At 35.8% G+C, this 20,260-nt stretch overlaps 1 long non-coding RNA gene across 2 annotated transcripts in view; it reads right to left on the bottom strand.

Annotated features, from left to right (window-relative positions):
- LOC127978898 (uncharacterized) overlaps window positions 1–20,260 on the bottom strand; it is a 71,843-nt gene that overhangs the window by 46,553 nt on the left and 5,030 nt on the right. The window lies entirely within an intron of this gene.

Genomic DNA, 20,260 nt, shown 5'->3' with positions numbered 1-20,260 from the left:
TCTCACCATTCTGACTTTTTTGTTTCCACCACAAAATACTAAATATGAAATGTATATTTTTATGAAATAACTTTTTTATGACAATTGTGAACTACAATTTTAAATAATCATAATTCTTACTTTTTTTTTCTTCTGAATTCTAAATTGAAATCTCACAATTCTGACTTTTTTTCTCAAAATTTTGACTTTCTCTTAAAATTCCATTTACAGTTTACATTTTGCAATTCAGTTATTCTTGTGTCTGGCATGGAATAAAAATGAAAAAAAAAAAAAGATTGCATAATCGTGACTTTATCTCACAACTTAGTTTTTTTAGAAAGTAAAAAAAAAAAAAAAATGTAAATGTTTAAATAATCACAATTCTTACTTTTTTCTTCCAGATTGAGTTTAAATATTTCATTATGACTTTTATCCTCAGAATTCTAAGTTAACAATGTGGACTTTTTGGGTTTATATTTTGCAGTTTTGTCTTTTTTCCTTCAGAATTGTGAGAAAAAGTCAAACTGTGAGATCATTTTTCTTTCTCCTGTGGTGGAAATGGCTTTCCGCTGTTACTCACTATTGCTTTTCTGCAATTTAAACTTAGTGAGAAAGCTAAACGAATGGTGAACGCTGTTTCATGTTGACTTTATAAGAGCCTTTAGCTGTTTTAATGAGTTTTCCAGAGGTGTTCAGTCTCAAAGCATACTGAATGAAGTGCGAGTGACCGACACATTTCCATATGTGTCCTCACCCGCGTGACTGTACCTTCTCCTTCCTCCAAACTGGACTTCAAACGTGGCCAAACCTCAGTTTTCAACAACATATTAAAGTTCAACAACCATGCTTTGCACATGGACTTTCTTTTAGAGTACACAAATAAAGTTTAACTGAGAAAATGTGTCGCTTCAAAGCAGAGGCATTTGGGAAACTTTTCCAAAACCGTGTCTTCAAGGCTCAGTGCACGTGCATTTGTTTGCACGTTAATGTGATATGTGAAAAAAATAGTGCATCACCTTTTATTGCTCTGCTCTCAGTTTAATATGCACCAGCTGCTTTGTATGAAATTCTTATTAAGAGAAACAGGATTAATGATAATCTTTATCCATCCGCCGCCAGGGATTTTCAATAGTATCTCTCTGCTAAACAAAAGTGGCAGATTATGAGAGCTCAGAAAGAGATGTGTTCGAGGCACAACAAAGTGGCTTTGACAACTGTCTGTTTTCATCTTGGGTATGTAGATATATTTTTGAAGAGCTCTTCATCGCCCATGACCTTTGAATTTCTCAGAATCAGCCTTCAAGTTCAGCTGGCCATTTTTATGAAATAGAAAAAAAAGTCTGTTTTAACGCCTTGGACCTAATGGATGAATTTCCTACTGTCTGGTATTGGGAATACAGTAAAACTAATATATATATATTAGGGATGCACGATAATAACGGCACAACATCGGTATCGGCCGATAAAAGCTTAAAATGACCATTATCGGCCTCGGCCGATATGAATATTTCTGCCGATGAGCCAAACCGATAGGGGGGCGTGTTGTATATATATATATATATATATATCGGTATCGGCCAAAATTATTGTGAAAATATCGGCATATCGAATATCGGCCAAAATCCAATATCGTGCATCCCTAATATATATATATATATATATATATATATATATATATATATATATATATATATATATATATATATATATATATATATATATATATATAATTAAACAATAATTTAATTCATGCAAAATCATCTAGAATATCTGCTATAACTCTCCAGCATTAATCCACAACTTAGTCCCATTTAATTATGTTGATATCATAACCTGTACACATCTTTCAGCTCAACTACCTGAAGCTGGTGAACAACCATATGCACATTTTGCAGGAGCCATTAGATGCCATGCACCATAAGCAAAGAGATAATGGCATATCATTACCCACAATGCCTTTTCTAACCCTCATCTGAGAGAGGAGAGAGCTGGGGGAGATGGATGCTCCGCCGAATGGGTCCTGACAGGACGGGGCAGGAGTGATTTGGTATTCAGAGGGTCTCTCACCTTGAGGGGCAAGGTATTTGCTCAGGGAGTCTGTGTTAAGAGCGAGATGAACGTACAGCATCTCCAAACACCCAGACAGGTGCTGTGTGGACATGAATTGAACACCACGCCACCTGAGAAATCCTATCATATCATTTGCTCCTGCAGTAATTAGTGAGGAATATTAGTTTCTTCAACAAAAAATAGCAGTCGATTGGTGTTATGACAGGAGAGGAATTGGCCTGTCTTTATAATAAGATGTAGAAGAGATTGGAATGAAGCGGCTGATTATACATGTGGCTCTAACCTTTTAACCTTCATACTAAAAATGGCCTCTGTTGAAGAGCTCAAAATTAACTTGATAATATTCATAATGAACCAGCAGCACATCGATATCATGGAGGAAAGGTTCATCTAATGTGGACAGAACGACATACTAAAATACTCAAAGTCCACAGTAATAGAAATGGCATAAAAACAATGCATTTCTATTTAAAAAAATTTAACAAACATAAAGCACAACCAGTGTATTCTGACTGACAAACAAATTGATTAAAAAAATTAAAAAACCTTACCATGAATTCATCAAAAATATTTAACTATCTTTTATCAGTTTAAAAGAGTCACACTAATGAATCAGTCAGAAAAAGTAACAAATCTTATGATGAATTTATCAAAAAAATAAATATTTGGTCAAAAGGCTTCATTAATCTTCTATTAAATTGGTCAGCAATACTCACAAATCTTATAATGAATGGATTAAAAATATTGAAAAAACTGTTAATGAATTGGCCAAAATAAATGTGTTTATGAATCAGTATAAAGATTCATAACAATCTGGTAAAAAAGTTTCACAACTCTTCTCTTAAATCGGTCAAAAAGATTCACAAATTCTAATGAATCTGTCATAAACACCCAAAGATCTTTTTAAAGAATTGCTCAAAAATGTATTAATAATTTGCTCAAGAAGACTCTTATATTAAATTGATCAAAAAGACATAAGTTAACTGAAAAGATTCACAGATCTCTTAATAAATCAGTCAAAAGCTTCACAAATCTATGAATTAACCAGTCCGAATGAATCAAAAATCTTTAAATGAATTGGTCTAAAGGACTCACAAATGTGCAAATGAATCACTCTTAAAGTTTCTTAAATTTTTAATTGAATCAGTCAAACAGATTCACAAATCTATGAATGAATTGGTCAGAAATATTCAAATACTTTATTGATTTGGTTCAGTCGAATATTTGTGAGTCTTTTTGACCATTAAATTGGCATAGAACCGGAATTGTTAAGTGGAATTGGAACAAGAGTTGTTTAATTCTTCATGATTCTCCTCACAAAGCACCAGTCTAGCATCCTAAACTCTCAGCCCTGGGCTACCGTTGGTGTGGTGTATCTAAATGAGAATGCGCTCATGTATATTACATGAAGTTTGTCGTCTTCAAATAGAGCCCTGCAGACAGACTTTGCTAGGTGTTGTTCGGCCGTGCCCCTGGTGTCTCTAATCTCTGTGATTAAAGTTGACTTAGATCATTGCCTCCGGCCCTGCATGGCTGCCATGAATAATCATCTGTTTTCATCTTTTTTGGGACAGGCATGGCATGACCATCGAGAGGATTCTTCAGGGCTCCTGGCCGGCCTCAGTCAGCGGGGAAGCACTAGCTTTCCTGTGTACGAGATTCATTAGCATAGCTCTGGCTCACAGCTCTCTTGCAGAGCAACAGAATTGGCTTCCTTTTAGTTGGAAGTGTGAATCGGAAATGAATTGGGTTACAGGATACTGAATTGAACAACAAAAGTTTTGCATCAACAAATAATCACAGCATTAATTTGAACTAATTAATCTGAAAAAACTCACTGGCCACTTTATTAGGTACACCTTGCTAGTAGCGGGTTTGACCCCCTTTTGCCTTCAGAACTGCCTTAATTCTTCGTGGCATTGATTCAGCAAGGTGTTGGAAACATTCCTCAGAGATTTAGGTGCATATTGAGATGATAACATCACGCAGTTGCTGCAGATTTGTCGGCTGCACATCCATGATGTGAATCTCCCGTTCCTCCACATCCCAGAGCTGCTCTACTGGATTCAGATCTGGTGACTGTGGAGGGCGTTTGAGTAAAGTGAACTCATTGTCATGTTCAAGAAACCAGTCTGAGATGATTTGTGACATGTGCATTGTCCTGCTGGAAGTAGCCATCTGAAGATGTGTTCAATGTAGTTATAAAGGGATGGACATGGTCAGCAACAATGACTGTGGCATTTAAACGATGCTCATTTGGGCCCAGAGTGTGCCAAGAAAACATCCCCCACACCATTACACCACCACCAGCAGGATGAACCATTGAGACAAGACACGATGAATCAATTATTTCATGTTCTTTTCCATGTTCAGACCAGGCAACACTTTTCCAATCTTCTATTGTCCAGCTTTGGCGAGCTTGTGTGAATTGTAGCCTCTTTTTCCTGTTCTTATCTGACAGCAGCGGCACCCGGTGTGGTCTTCTGCTGCTTCAGGGTTCAACATGTTGTGCGTTCAGAGATGGTATTCTGCATACCTTGGTTATCTGAGTTTCTGTAGCCTTTCTATCATCTCGAACCAGTCTGACAATTCTCCTCTGACCTCTGACATCAACAAGGCATTTCCATCCACACAACTGACCACTCACTGGATATTTTCTCTTTTTCATACCACTGACATCAACAACTATTCCACTTTCAAAGTCACTTAAATCCCCTTCTTCCACATTCTGATGCTCGGTTTGGTCTTCACCACATCTAGATGCCTAAATGCATTGGTTTGCTGCCATGTAATTGACTGATTAGCAATTTGTGTTACCAAGCAATTGAAGTGGTTTACCTAAAAAAGTAGATGGTCTCTCTCTCTCTCTCTCTCATATATATAAATAGAGCTATCATTCCTTTCAAATTCAGCACCCTGTTCTCTATACAGTCAATGAATCAGAGCTCTGAAAGTAAATTGAATTGAATTCAGTTCTAAATGCCATACAATCCTAGATATAAAACCCATCTGTCGAGCTGCTACAGGATCCGCTCTTCAGCATCTCAAGCGATGCTCATCTCCTTATCTTATCTGGAGTAGTGTGAAGCAAAATCAAACAGTGATTCTAGAGGAAGTACACACAGCCAGCAGCGTTTGGATACGTGTCAGCGTGTCGACCTGAAGCACAGCTGGTGGTGAAGCACACGGCGAGGATGCAGCTCTGTGCTAAAAATAGGAGTATTTCATTTCTACATGCACTATATGTGTGAGGTTTCCCATGGTGAGATGGAGAATGAGGTCAGCAGTGAAATAATGCAGACACCAACTTTAAAAGTTGACATCTCAAACACACCGACAATCAAGTCCCATTAGAGACCGACACAGTGTTCACGTGCAAACGACAACGTTTGGAGTTTTAATATGAATCCTGTAGTTTAAAGCTACAGTTCACCCAAAAATGAAAATTTGCTGTTAATGTACTCAGGCCATTCCAGGTGACTTTTCTATATATCTCAATACATCACCAGAAGCCACTAGTATTAATAGTGTTGCCTCTGTGTGCTTTTTTGACTCTCAAATTGACGGCAGATGCTTATTTCCATTTCAGCAATCTTCTTTACTCTTCTACTGAAGAAAAAAATCTCTTCAGCCAATTCTGAACTTTAGATTTCAGTATTTTCTCCTCATCAAGCAGCCTGATCCTGGATTGCTAAAGCTCAGATGGCCATTATAAGCAGCTTAAATGGCTTTCACGCTCGAGCTCCACAAACAAAATGCTAGATGCTGATTGGTTCTTCTCTGTCTTAGTGGGCGGGGCTTGTATCTATCAGAGAGACGAGTGTCAGGGGAAATTCTTCTTATGCTCATTACCTTAAATGCCAGCAATATACTCTCATTTAGAGAAGAAAATGAAGTCATCACGGTGTCCCTCCTTGACTTTGTGTGTGTGTGTGTGTGTGTGTGTGTGTGTGTTTTCTCATGGTCAGGAAAGCACTTCCACCGACTTCACAGATGCAATGCAGTTGCCAAGGCAACGTCGCCAGGCAGCTGAGTGAGAGAGAAAGTGAAGGAGACTGACTTTACTCTTACGCAGAAACACAGATACTCTTACGAGGGTTGTTTGAAGACATTGCTTCAATGTTAAATTGTATGTGCTTGCTAGGATGATCTGAGAGGTTTCTGAGTTTCTGTGCTATTCTTGTCAATAGATGTACATTTTCCGATATCACAATTCTGACATACACAGGTCTGATGCATAGAAAAGTTATACAAGCTACCAGGTCACAAACCTAACTACATGCCCTAAGTATAAGCACTAGCAATAGTGTTGCTCGCCCTAGCAAACACAGCTAACCACAACCTGTATTTTCTTCTAAGGATGGTGCCATGTGAATTACACACTAGCAGCAGTTAATTGCAGTGTAGCATCTGATGCCATCAATAGCTTTTGGAAACATTGGCATTAATGTTCAGTCCACGTTTGACATCCAGCGCTTGGCACTCAAAATGACAGGTCACGAGTGAGTCAACGTGTAATCAGCTGCAGAGCTTTATAGCGTCTCTTAACATTAGATTGCAACGGCGAGTGTCTCGAGAGACAAGTGGAAAAGTGTCGAGAGTAAACATTCGTGCTGCTCTCAGAGGGAAAATACACTGAATGGGGGACGTCACAATGCTTCACTAAGGCTGAGTTGGCACTAGCACCAGTTCTGCTTTACCGCTGTATTTATGGCTAAACAGTTTTTGGCTGTGACTTTCTTCTTTAAGCATGTGAAGTTGCACGCTGGCTGAGAACGAGGCACCATGGGAGTTTTTCACAACACTTTGTTCACAACAAGTTGGATTCGTCAATTGTCCGTCAATAAATTAACAATTATGTGCTAAATTTAACACACTTATTTGTCTTCAAATTCCCAGAATACACTTCACTAAGCTCCGCCTCCCTTGGTTAAAGTTGCTTTAGTTGCTTAGAAATGGCACAATGTTGAGTAAAATTTTATTCTTCCATGATTTGAACCTATATGTAAATTTTTTCCAACACACAATTCGTAACTATTTTACATTTGCCGAACTGGCTGCTAATTCAATACAATCTCATTTGTGCAGATTTGTATGATCTGCTTACATCACACTTACTGTTAGGTTTATAAATGAACTTTCTTGTATACATTTATTGAATCATTCATTCAACAGATTAATTCAAAAGCAATGGTTCATTCAGCAACAAAACAAGTGACTTTATTAATGGGTCATTGAATCATTCAATCAATTGATTTGTTTAAAATGCTGACTCATTATGATTCAATTGAGGGTCAATTATTCACTCAACTGATTTGTTCAAAAACACTGATTCATTTAGCAAACGGGGCTGTGATTTTTAATGATTGATTGTTTCCGTACAAATCACATCGTATGTATTCATACGAAATAACCACTTTGTTAAACAGTTACATTCTCTCATGAGATTAGGTTAGTTTTTCTTACAAGAAATGGCTAAATCAAGCAGTTTTTAATCGACTGAATCAGAATGAATGTATTTTTCAATTAATTTTTCCCAAAGAGATTAAAAAAATAGTATTTGTTAAAACCAAACCAACCAGCTTTGAGGTGAATCACAAACATTGAACTGAAGCAAAAACCTACAAGAAAAAGGTACAAGGCTGTGTAATTAATGGCTTTAATTAGGGAAACAACTATCATCTTATGAAGCATTGCAAATGATAGATAAATATAAAACTATTGATTTAAATAGATTGATTATGTATATAAAATCATAATTTTACATTCATTGCAAATATGCATATATACACAACTATATAAGAAGTTTGAGAGCATAAAGAGACTCACTTAATTAATTAGCAGTGTTTAATGGGAGTTGGTGTTTTTTGGTTCAATTTCTTTGTTTCCGCTCTCTGATTGGTGGAGATTCTTCTGCAGAATCATGGGTAATGTAGTTTTTCACTTAGAATTCAAATGTTGAATACAACTAATTCAAAATAAGTTGAAATAATGAGATATAATGAGCATAAACCATTGATTAACAGCGTTTTAGCTCCAAGTAGGTCCGATTTGAACAGTTTATCATTAAAAATCAATTCCCCTATGGAGAAAATGAATGGGATTTTTACCTACAGAACCAGTCTGTTGGACTCAATTAAAAAGAGATAACAGTTTGCTAAGGTTTGATTGGTCAGTAATGATTTTTAGGGCGTGGCTTAGTAGCTTAGCGACTCCAGGTCAACTGCAAACATCTATGCACAAGGCTGCATGCTTTTGGCTTCAATAAGATGCGGCGCTGCCAAGCATATGTTCAACACCAGTGGCCTCACTCTTGAAACACAGGCACACGCTGGCATGCATCAGACTGGAAGAGTTGGCAACATCAACAAACAGCTAGCAGCGATTGTTATTCAAGGAGTTTCCAAGGAAACACACTGGCAACGTCTTTTCTTTGTCGGCATCTGGAGAAGCGAACCTGCCCATGGCTGTCATTAGCAGCTTCTGAAGAGATTTCACACCAGGTTTTCATTTATACACCTTGTGTGAAAATTATTTTTCCATTCTCTATGCTAGTTTATACTGTGTGGCGGTGGAAATGTAGAGATTTTGCTATAGCGCGGTAGATATGTTTGGTCACACCTCAAGTAAACACTAATCATACTCTTCTGCTCGGCTACGCTGATGTCTCAGCATCTCGCTTCTATGTTACAGCAAAGATATGAGGCGGCATGTTTGTTTTTCATCCCTGTCTCCCGCTGTAAGTGTACTGACTCTGAACGCTATACTTTTTTTAGTCCAGGATGTTCTGCTCCAGTTCCCAGAACAAATCAAAAGCTCTTTGTGAGTGTAGGAGTTTGTAGCTGTATATACTCTTGTCAAGAGTCCCTTGTATATGGCATTTGAGTGTCTATTATTTTAATACTGTTTTTGTGGTGCTGAAAAGTCAAATAATGGAAATTAAAGCAAAAAATACTTGTGCAACATGAAGACATGGACATGGATTTTGTACTAGAGGTCAAAGTTGAACAACGCTGGTATCTTGGGACACTGAAGACCTTTCCAGGTCTAATCGAAATGTCAGTAACTTCATCCTTTGCCCACTCATCCCTTTCCTTTACTTTTGACGTAAACTTGCCATCTGCATCGTTTTTCGTTTGCATTTTATTTTTGTCTCTCACACCCGTCCATAACCCTACACATGGCTCATCTCACTAACAAGTCATACAGAACAATAAGAAATTATATTTTGCATTCAAAAGAAGACCATTTTATCAATTTATTGCATTTTTTTTTTAACGAAAATATTTTATGATAATTAATGCAATTTTTATTCTTTTAATATGATAAATGATGCATGAATAATTTACAATTTAAATGATATCGAACCATTTTTTAGAGAATTTGAGTGCTTATTTAAGTAGTGAAATTAATCTTAATAATCTACATTTGATTTCATCTTTTGATTTTGGGTTGAAATGTTACTGGTAATGCATTGGATAGTGCATTGATTTATGTGATTTTTTTTTTTTTTGCAGGACAGGCTCTCTTAGCCAAACTATTCTCTATTTCTTTCCTTTTAAAGCTTCTTTATTAATATTCATCCTTCAGTCCTCAGACAGAGGTGAGCAGTCCATTGAGTTTCATCACTGTAAATGGCACCTAAAGTATTTATCTGCTCTCACTCTTAGAGCTGCATTTGAGCACCTTTTACATGGATACGGAGCCTGACCTGGCAGTGGTGTGCTGGAAAAACCCATCTATTTCTGTATGTCCTGCAATGCTAGTGTCATGTAGTGCTGTGCTGGTCATTACAATGCATCTATTTCCGATGCATTTGCATGTTACATTGTATGAGCATTGTCGACACAGATTATGAATAAAACAACTACAAGACTACAAAAGGACACTCCTGACTTCAATGTAATTAAATCTGAAATTATAAATACAGCTGCAACAACCACAGGAGGTTGATTGCCAATTAGCAGAACCTGTCAGCTAGAAAGAATATCTTGACAATTAGTACAGTGATGCATGCATTTACAAAGCAAACATTAGAGAAATAACGGTCACAACGAGGATAGACTGTGACACCTCAGGTGCATGGTCTCACAACTGCAAAATTATTTGTTAATTATGTGTACAGGTCTATGTGAAATCATTCAAGTTATGTGTAAAGGACAATGGCAGTGTAAGAAAATGTAACTACATTGCTAAGAGTATAAGGGTCAAGGGACATCATCTGCCTGCAAAAAGCATTTTTCTCCAATGATGACCATATATGTGTGTGTGTGTGTGTGTGTGTATAAGACTCAAAAAGTACAATAAAAGGATTGAATCAGCAGCACTGAGGCTGAACTCAACAGAGACAGACACTGTGCGCTGTAAACTAAATTAAGCTGGGATTTATAGCAGAGGTGTTTTCACTGGTGGTCCACGGACAACACACACACAAAAAAAGTGTAATATGGTCAACAAAGACATATTGCTTCATATTTCCTACATCTGGAGTGGTTTATATTTCAGGTCATGCAAAGAGTACAAGAGTTTGATTTGATGGCAGCAGTAAAGGGTTAAGTGATGCTTTACAAAACAACAACGGCAACAAAAGATGTTTTAATAAACATAATAATCTTTATATTATTTTTAATGTCTTTGAATGAAGTTTTTAATGTTTACCAAGGCAAAAATACAGTAAAAACTGTTTTCTTTATTTCAGCTCGTTTCTGCCATGGAATAAAAAATACAAATAATTATAACTGCTACTTTATTTCACAATTCCAAGACTCTTTCTCCCTCCCTGTGTTTATAACACATAATTCACAAATGTGAGATACAAACTCAGAATAACAAGTTATAAACTCGAAATTGCTAGACATGAATTTGCAAATCTGAGAAAAAAAGTCAGAAATGTGAGATATTAACTCGCAACTGTGAGAAAAAAGTAAGAACTGTGATCTTAAAAGAAAAATCTTAATTTTTTTTGTTCATTCCGTGGGGGAAAAAAAGAATTGTGAGATGTGAATTAAGAATTGTGACAAAAAATAACAACTCATAAAAAAGTCAGAATTTTGAGATAAAAAATTGAGATTATAAGGAAAAGTTACAATAGTTGTATTTATTTATTTTATTCCTTAATGGTAACAGGCTTCCATATATTTCTATTTAAATATATATATATATTGTAAAATGTAATTTATTCTGGTGATTTAAAAATGAAATTTCAGCATCATCATTACTTGAGTTTTCAGTGTCATGATCCTGCAGAAATCATTTTAATATGCTGATTTGTTGCTCAAGAAACACACACACATAAATATCATAAAAGCCTTTAGTGCCACTTTTGATCAATTTAATGCATCCTTACTTAATACATTGTGTGTGTTTTTGTTTTTTACAAATCTGACTGATCCTAAAGTCTATATATTTGCATTATATGCTAGGACAAAATCCAACCATGTTGTCTGACAACTGGAAGCACAGGTTTGCAAAGCGTATAGATTTGAACCTCCATCTGAAGGCTATTCTACTTGCAGAAGGGTGCAATATCCCACCACAGGTGTATTTTACAACCGCTCTAACAGGATTTCATGCAAGAACGGAGCTTTTACAAAGCCAAAATAAGCTTTATGTACAGTGCGATAAGGACACGAATGCTGAATGGTGTTCTTTATCATAAGGCGCTCTATCATAACCTCCTGCAAGGTTATTGTCAAGTGCTGTTGAGGGATAGAGGAACACAATAAAGCCATACGAAGCTTTGAGCTGCTAAACCCATGGTGTTCGAATCCCCAGCCGAATGAACCACAATGTCATCTACTTATTACTGGTTATTTACCCTCTTGAAAAGAAATGAAAACAGAGGACAAAACGTCTGCATATTAGCTGTCAGTCAGTCTGTGAGCACATCACATCATCACGTCACGCTGTGGTGAATGGTAATGGACCGCTCTCATGTTCATGTTTCCTCAGCGGGGTTGTTCTTTAAGACAAACATCAGACAGCTGACAGAAACAGAGAGCTTTTTGTGCAATAACACTCTAACTATTGCTTTGTGCACTTCATGTTTCTACTCTCTCACACTCATTTCTCTTGTTTTGTTCGTGACAGCATACTGTTGTACTACTATTGCAACTTCTGTGCACTGCATAGTATGTGAGATTTTGATATTTGATATACTGTATGTAAAAATGTGCAGTATAATGTACAATTAGATTTTTGAAGTCGTAAATGAAACATATTAGTGGAATATGTTTTACAAGGAAATACTTTTTTTTTTTTTTATGTTTTACTTGCTATTTATTTGTAATCGTTTGTGAAATGTATTAGCAATTTCTGATTGAAAATTGTTTCTACACAATGTGTGCATTACTGTATCCTAGTGTTATATTATTATCATTAAAATACTATAAATACTATAATGGTAAAAATAATCTAACTTTTTATTTTATTTAAAGTTTTTGTAATTTTATTGTTTTTTTTACATTTGTTTCAATACAGGAAGTTTGTATCATTTCATTTTTTTATTTTATTTCAGTTTTAGTTTAAGTTGAGTGAAACTAAATGAAAATTAGAAATGTTCTCATTTGATTACATTTTTTCAGTTAATATTTTATTTGACGTAACAATTTCAAAATGGTTTTAGATTAAGTTAACTTTAACAACCCTACTGTTCAAATAATGTTAATGTTTCATCTATAATATAACTTTATAACTATAATTATTATAATATAATAGTGTTTAATACATTTTTATTATTATTATTATTATTTTATTATTATTATTATTATTATTATTAATTTTGTTGTCTGATTTTGTAATTTTTATACTGTCAGTACAGTTTTTAAATCAATTTTAAGTTTAGATACAGCTTTTTAATTGTTAAACTAAAGGCAAATGTATATATATTTATTTGTATTTCAAGTAATGGATTTTTTTTATGGTTTTAGTAACTATAAAAACACTGCTGTCCACAGAATGTGAATATTCTATATTTATATAATATATATTTGCATGGAAATATACAGGAAATGGAAATGAAACTCAAAATGCACAGTATATAGTGTGTACAACACTGAATTTCAGAATGCAGCGCACACTCAACATGTTTTTAACACCTCATTTGATACCGCTACTAAAAATGAAGACATTGGATTTTAAAAAATGCATTTAACCAATTTGATAATTGCATATCATTTGTTAAAGTAAATATGCAATGAGATGCACATTCTGCCATTTGAAACATCTAAAAATGGTTGTTTAAATAGTTCAACACAGTGGATATGGAAGGTCAGGTTGAGCTCGTTGCATTGTGGGATACAGCAGAAGTAGTCCATCCATCCTCATGTCTCTTTCGTGTTTGATCATAAAACACACGCACATTTCTTTCAGATGGATGTAGGACATTCTCTGACAGCGCTGGCCTTTCTGTGCTGTTTTCTGCGGTTCAGGTAATGCTATCTTACAGGTCAGGACTACAGGAACTGTGACACACACCGCCGCCGGCTAACGAGGAACAACCACCGTCATGATGACCATCATCTGATGTTTGTCAGAGACGACAAGCCTCGTGTTCCCAAATCAGCCCTCGGGACAGAAGAGCTGGAGATTTGATCTTATTACAGAAAATGAAAGCAGAGTAAAAAGTGTATTTCTTTTTGATAGTGAAAATATATATATATATATATATATATATATACTATATATATCTGACTGAGTCTGTGCATGTGCTGCCTGCCAGTCAATGAGTTTAGAGTTCATAATTTCTACTTCCTCTGGCTGGAGAGCTCAACCTTCAGCCGTCTCGATACTGAAAGACAGAGGTAGGGGAGGAATGACGATTGACCTGACACTGATTTCATTTCAGGGTTAATGGGCCCAAAAACATGTCTGTCTCAGATCAGAGAGAGTAAAGCAGCCAGACTAAATCTGACCTGACATAGTTCTCCTCTGTACTGTCATTCACGTCAGAGCGGCTAAACCTCGTCTGCTTCTGCTTCAAGACAAAAGATTCCTCTGGGTGAAGCAGCCAGGCCCACTTCCATGAATTTACACTATCAAATATTTAAAATTTTGGGCCTTTAACTTTACAACATACAAAAATCAAGTTTACTGTGAAAGTCGTGAATGATCCGTTCATTCTGTTCTATCTTTATGCTAATGAGTGACGCAGTAAGTCGACGAACCAGTTAGAGACTCCTCGTTAACAGGAAAACATCTCATTGGAGCTCTGCTGTGCACCCATGATCCACTGCAGCGCTGTTTACATGTACACTGATGGGTAATGATGCTTGGAAAAACACAGTCAGAAGCAGGGGATGTTAGTGATCATAGCTAGACTGGAGGCTCCTTCTCCTGCCTGTCAGGAAATGTGAGCACAACACTGACAGCACAACATCTCCATTCGCAATCACAGTGTGTATATAATATGATGACATGCACATCTATATCCAGCTCAGCATTATAATGAGACCAGAACAGATTGTTACGCAATCATACATTTGTTCAAAGAGGAAATTATAGACAAACATAATGCTGACATTCTCTGAAGAACACCTGAATACTGCTTCAGTGTAAAGACTGCGTTACTAGAGTATTGCATAATTGAAAAGCTGTTTTCTGTGGTTGCTAGGGCACTAATATTGTTTTGGATGATTGCCAGAGCTCTGTTCAGTATTTGCTAAGCGGTTGTGGGCGGTTGCCAGGGTACTCGTATGCGGTTGCTAGTGTTTTTTGGGTGGCTTATGGGGTGTTGTTATATAGTTGGCGGTTGTTGGGGTGTTGTTTTACAGTTGCTAAGGTGGGTTTGGTGGTTGATGTGGTGTTGTTATATAGTTGCTTAGGTGAGTTTGGTGGTTGTTAGGGTGTTATTATATAGTTGGTGGTTGTTGTTATATAGTTGCTAAGGTGAGTTTGGTGGTTGTTGGGGTGTTGTTCTATAGTTGCTAAGCTGAGTTTGATGGCTGTTGGGGTGTTGTTATATAATTGCTAAGGTGAGTTTGGTGGTTGTTAGGGTGTTTTTATATAGCTGGCGGTTGTTGGGGTGTTGTTATATAATTGGTGGTTGTTGGGGTGTTGTTAAATAGTTGCTAAGGTGAGTCTGGTCGTTGTTGGGGTGTTTTTATATAGCTGGCGGTTGTTGGGGTGTTGTTATATAATTGGTGGTTGTTGGGGTGTTGTTAAATAGTTGCTAAGGTGAGTCTGGTCGTTGTAGGGGTGTTGTTATATAGTTGCCGGTTGTTGTTATATAGTTGCTAAGGTGAGTTTGGTGGTTGTTGGGGTGTTGTTCTATAGTTGCTAAGCTGAGTTTGATGGCTGTTGGGGTGTTGTTATATAATTGCTAAGGTGAGTTTGGTGGTTGTTAGGGTGTTTTTATATAGCTGGCGGTTGTTGGGGTGTTGTTATATAATTGGTGGTTGTTGGGGTGTTGTTAAATAGTTGCTAAGGTGAGTCTGGTCGTTGTTGGGGTGTTGTTATATAGTTGGTGGTTGTTGGGGTGTTGTTAAATAGTTGCTAAGGTGAGTTTGGTGGTTGTTAGGGTGTTATTATTTAGCTGGCGGTTGTTGGGGTGTTGTTATATAGTTGGTGGCTGTTGGGGTGTTCTTATATAGTTGCTAAGCTGAGTTTGATGGTTGTTGGGGTGTTTTTATAGTTGGTGGCTGTTGGGGTGTTTTTATATAGTTGCTTAGGTGAGTTTGGTGGTTGTTAGGGTGTTTTTATATAGCTGGCCGTTGTTGGGGTGTTGTTATATAGTTGGTGGTTGTTGGGGTGTTGTTATATAGTTGCTAAGGTGAGTTTGGTGGTTGTTAGGGTGTTATATAGTTTGTGGTTGTTGGGGTGTTGTTATATAGTTGGTGGTTGTTGGGGTGTTATTATATAGTTGCTAAGGTGAGTTTGGTGGTTCTTAGGGTGTTATCTAGTTGGTGGTTGTTGGGGTGTTGTTATATAGTTGCTAAGGTGGGTTTGGTGGTTGTTGGGGTGTTGTTATATAGTTGCTAAGGTGGGTTTGGTGGTTGTTAGGGTGTTGTTATATAGTTGTTAAGGTGAGTTTGTGGTTGTTTGGGTGTTGTTATATAGTTGTTAAGGTGAGTTTGTGGTTGTTCGGGTGTTAATAAATAGTTGCAAAGGTGAGTTTGGTGGTTGTTGGGGTGTTGTTATATAGTTGCTAAGGTGAGTTTGGTGGTTGTTGGGGTGTTGTTATACAGTTGCTAAGGTGGGTTTGGTGGTTGTTGGGGTTTTGGTATATAGTTGCTAAGGTGAGTTTGGTGGTTGTTGGGGTGTTGTTATATATGTATTGCTATGAGGTTGCAAAAATGTTCTTAGTGATTTTACCATGCTGCTATGTGGTTGTTGGTGGTTGCCAAGGTTTTGTTGTAGATGGTTGTTGCATGGTTGCTAAGGCGGGTGGGTGGTTGCTAGGCGATTGCCATGGCATTCTTCTGTAATTTCTAGTATGATCTAGATGGCTGCTGTGTGTTTGCATGCAAATATGTGTGATAATGCATGTGTACCATTTTATTATCCAACACTGGTTATTCAGTTTAATGATACATCCAAACCATAGATACAGGACACAAACAACAACAACAAGGTTTTTTTTTTCATTTGAGACTATCAAATTCCACTAGTATGCACAAACACAAGCTTCCATGTGTGAACTGTGAACAGAATGCACAATGACACTGCAGTGCCTTTACTGAGATTAAGACTATCACTTAAAATTTGACGAGGGGGAAATGCAAAGAAACAATGCAGAACAAGACACAGGACAATTAGTGAGGGAATAATGAAATGCGTCCTAAACCACACCGAAACTCGAGCCTGTTTGGTGGAATTCTGTAAATCATATAACATTTAGGCGAGTAAGGGATGGTAAAAAATAGATACGGGCATGTAGAGTATGATGCATACTGAACAGTCTGCTGTGTGTCCTCCATAAACAGAAGATGCAGCAGCTAACGGCCTTCTGAAAATGTAATGCTAATTTAAATAGATAGTCAACCAAAAAAAATGTTTTACTGTTCTGTTCCAATTTAGTCTGAAAAGCATGATCAAAGCATTATAAAATTAGTATGTGATATTATCAGTAAATAATGACTTCTGTTCATCACACAAAGCTATAATCTGAGAGAAAGACAAATCGGGAGAACTAGACAGAATACTGATAACAGGGCAGACTTTTGCTGCAAATCTCTGAAGGAACTTTGAGCACTTTCGACTGATTGCGTTCTCTTTAATGTTGCATGAAATGCGCTCGCTCAAATGGCTTCCACCTGGAAGATGCGGTGCCATCAGACTGTGCCAATGTCTTCGCTCTGGAGTAGTATTTGAGATCGACCTTCAGTGAATTGACTGGCATAGAAATGCCGAACGAGCCAAACGTCTGTGACAGCTCAGCATAAACCAACCAATAGCACCTCAGGCAACAAATGACATTGGAAAATAATATTAGCATACTATTTTTGCAAAATGTGTAGTGTCAAAATGCTCTGAGTCTGTATGCATGAAACTGGGCTTTAGATTTTAGCAGTTTAGATTTTAAGGAATTAGTTAACATCTTTAGAATGTTGGAATTTAAATTCACTTTTTAAATGTTTGAAGTAGATTTACATTTATTATTTGAATGATTTCATTATTAGATCAGACTGCCAAAAGTTAAGAAATTTTATTTAAATTAAAGTAATGAATTAACAAAAAAATGTATTAGAATATTAATTAGATTTATTTAGGATTTGGAATGCTGGAATTAAAATATATTTTTTTTATTGAATGTAAATTTCTTATTTGAGTGAATATTAGTGCTGACAATTAAGATTTTTAATGCTAAATTACATGCAATAAAAAAAATGCTAATTGTATTGTGCAGTGTCATATTTATTTATAAGATGTTACTATCTAATATATACTAATTTATTAACCTAATTTAATATTTCTTATTAGAGTGATTTGATTATTTTACCCATTATATACTATTTCTAAAATGTTACTGTCTGATTAAATGTCAATATTGTTTCAAAATGTTTGTTGCTGCATATAGCAAAATTTCACATACTATTCACTAACTAAATATAACATATATTGCTACAGTATATGTAGTGTGTACTAAGCTACTGTTTGATTCCAAACACAGCCATGTTCCAGATTTTCAGTCCCTCAGGAGATTTCTACAGACCTGTGCCCTTTAGCTGCAGGCTCACAGTGAACAGGTGTGACACCTTCACACTTTTGCAGTTCAGAGTTATTAGTCACAAACTCAGTTTCATCCTGTAAAGCCAAAGAGTTCAAAAGAAGGTCAACAGACCCCTAGGGGCCCATGAAAGTACTACAGGGAGACTGTGGCCTGAGAAAAACTAATAAAAAAAGATGTACATTTTTTCAAATCTATTATTTTGATCTATATATATTCATTTTAAAATATGATCTTTTTAATTTGACAAAATAAATTATAATATGGTTACTTTGTTTTATAACTGGACCTCTAGGTTTGTCACGTTGAGGGATCTCAGGTCATTAAAGGTTGACAACCGCTGCTGTAAAGGAATATTGGTGTTGTTAAAGCATGCCGTATTGTCTGGATGTAAAATGCCCGTGAGGCTGCGAGCGCAGGAGGGATTGTGTGTTAATTGAATGTGTAATCCATTTGCTGCTTCAGACTGCAGAAATAAAGCTATCTGGCACAACTCCTGCCTCTCAGAAAGACAGATTACAGCAGAGACTCGCAGAGAAAAGGTCGACTGTCAGAGGAGCAGCAGATGCCGGAGAGGAGAGAGAGAGAGAAAGTGAAGCTGAAAAGAAAACTATTCACATATTCTTTCAATAATTCATTTAGTATAGCATGCTAAGTATGCTTGGAATGACATGGTGCATTATATATACACAAAGCCCATGTTAAGCAAAGCTTAATAAAAAACAGTTCTGAGCATGAATTTTGAATAGTTGACACATTTAATTCAAACAGTTACATCTAAAAGAAATATATATATATATATATATATATTTAATTTTAAGATGCATTTAATTTAGCATAAATCACATAAATAATCACTCAGATAAGAAATTGTAATTTATTCATGTAAATATTTTAATTCCAATATTTCTATATAAAAATTGATATTTTATTCTTTAATTTAAAGATGCATTTTTTTAAATAAAATTTCTTGATTTTGGAAGTTTGATCAAATAATCACTCAAATAAGAAATTTGTAATTTATATAAAATTAATTCAAATTTGAATATTTAAATTCCAACATTCTAAATATTGTTAATAATTCTCTCTCTCTCTCTCTCTCTCTCTCTCTCATGCAATTTGATTTTGCTCTGATTGAGGTGTGATATGAAGATTTTCAGCCTCCTGAGTCTATATTATATAAGTTTGTCTTAATTTAGAGCTATAAAACTGTTAACATACAGTATCAGAACAGGATTCAATTTATCGTTATGTCAGACACACATTTAAATGTTTGCTGAAACTAATTTACATAAAATAAAGGCTTCTTTTGATGTCTTAGGCTGCCATCTAGTGTCTCTGGGGGTAAAAAACAACAACTTTCAAGTGCTTCCAGAAATGTGAAACACAGCACAGATAAACAGAGTCAAGCAGATTCTTCCAGGGCAAAGGCGCTCGGCGAGATTTAATTCTCCCTGGAGTCATCCATGTAGGAATTCTTGGCTGCATATATACATATATATATACTTCACACACACACACACAGAGAGAGAGAGAGAGAGAGAGACACTAAAGCAAACAACCTTTTACCACATGAGCACTTTTAACTATCATCATCAATTTTCAGTATGATATATGACTGTTAATAGTCATATCTGCATGAAATAAAATGACTCAAATGTGACTGCATACGAGTTAAAAAGACATAGCACAGGATTTATATTTTATTTCATATTATTATTTTATCAGTATTATTTTAGTATTACTGAGATGCTATTATAGTTTTATTAATAATTTGCATCAGTTTTTATTTTCATATTTTTTTCCATTTGTAGTTATTTACATTTTTAAACGTAAAGTTTTAGTTAAAATTATAAATTTTGCCTTAGTTAACTAGCTGAAATATATATATATTTTTTCTATATTTTATTTCACGTACCGGAAATCTTTTTTATGGTTCACTACAAACCATAAACAAACTATATTATTTTTTAAAGTGTCTTATTGGTAAAAAAAAAATAATAATAATTGAGGTCCACACATTATTCATATATGTTTTTATTTGTC

The sequence above is a fragment of the Carassius gibelio genome, chromosome A4 (assembly GCF_023724105.1).
Source record: "Carassius gibelio isolate Cgi1373 ecotype wild population from Czech Republic chromosome A4, carGib1.2-hapl.c, whole genome shotgun sequence".
NCBI classification, from domain to species: domain Eukaryota; kingdom Metazoa; phylum Chordata; class Actinopteri; order Cypriniformes; family Cyprinidae; genus Carassius; species Carassius gibelio.
This window is presented reverse-complemented; position numbering and strand designations above follow the sequence as displayed.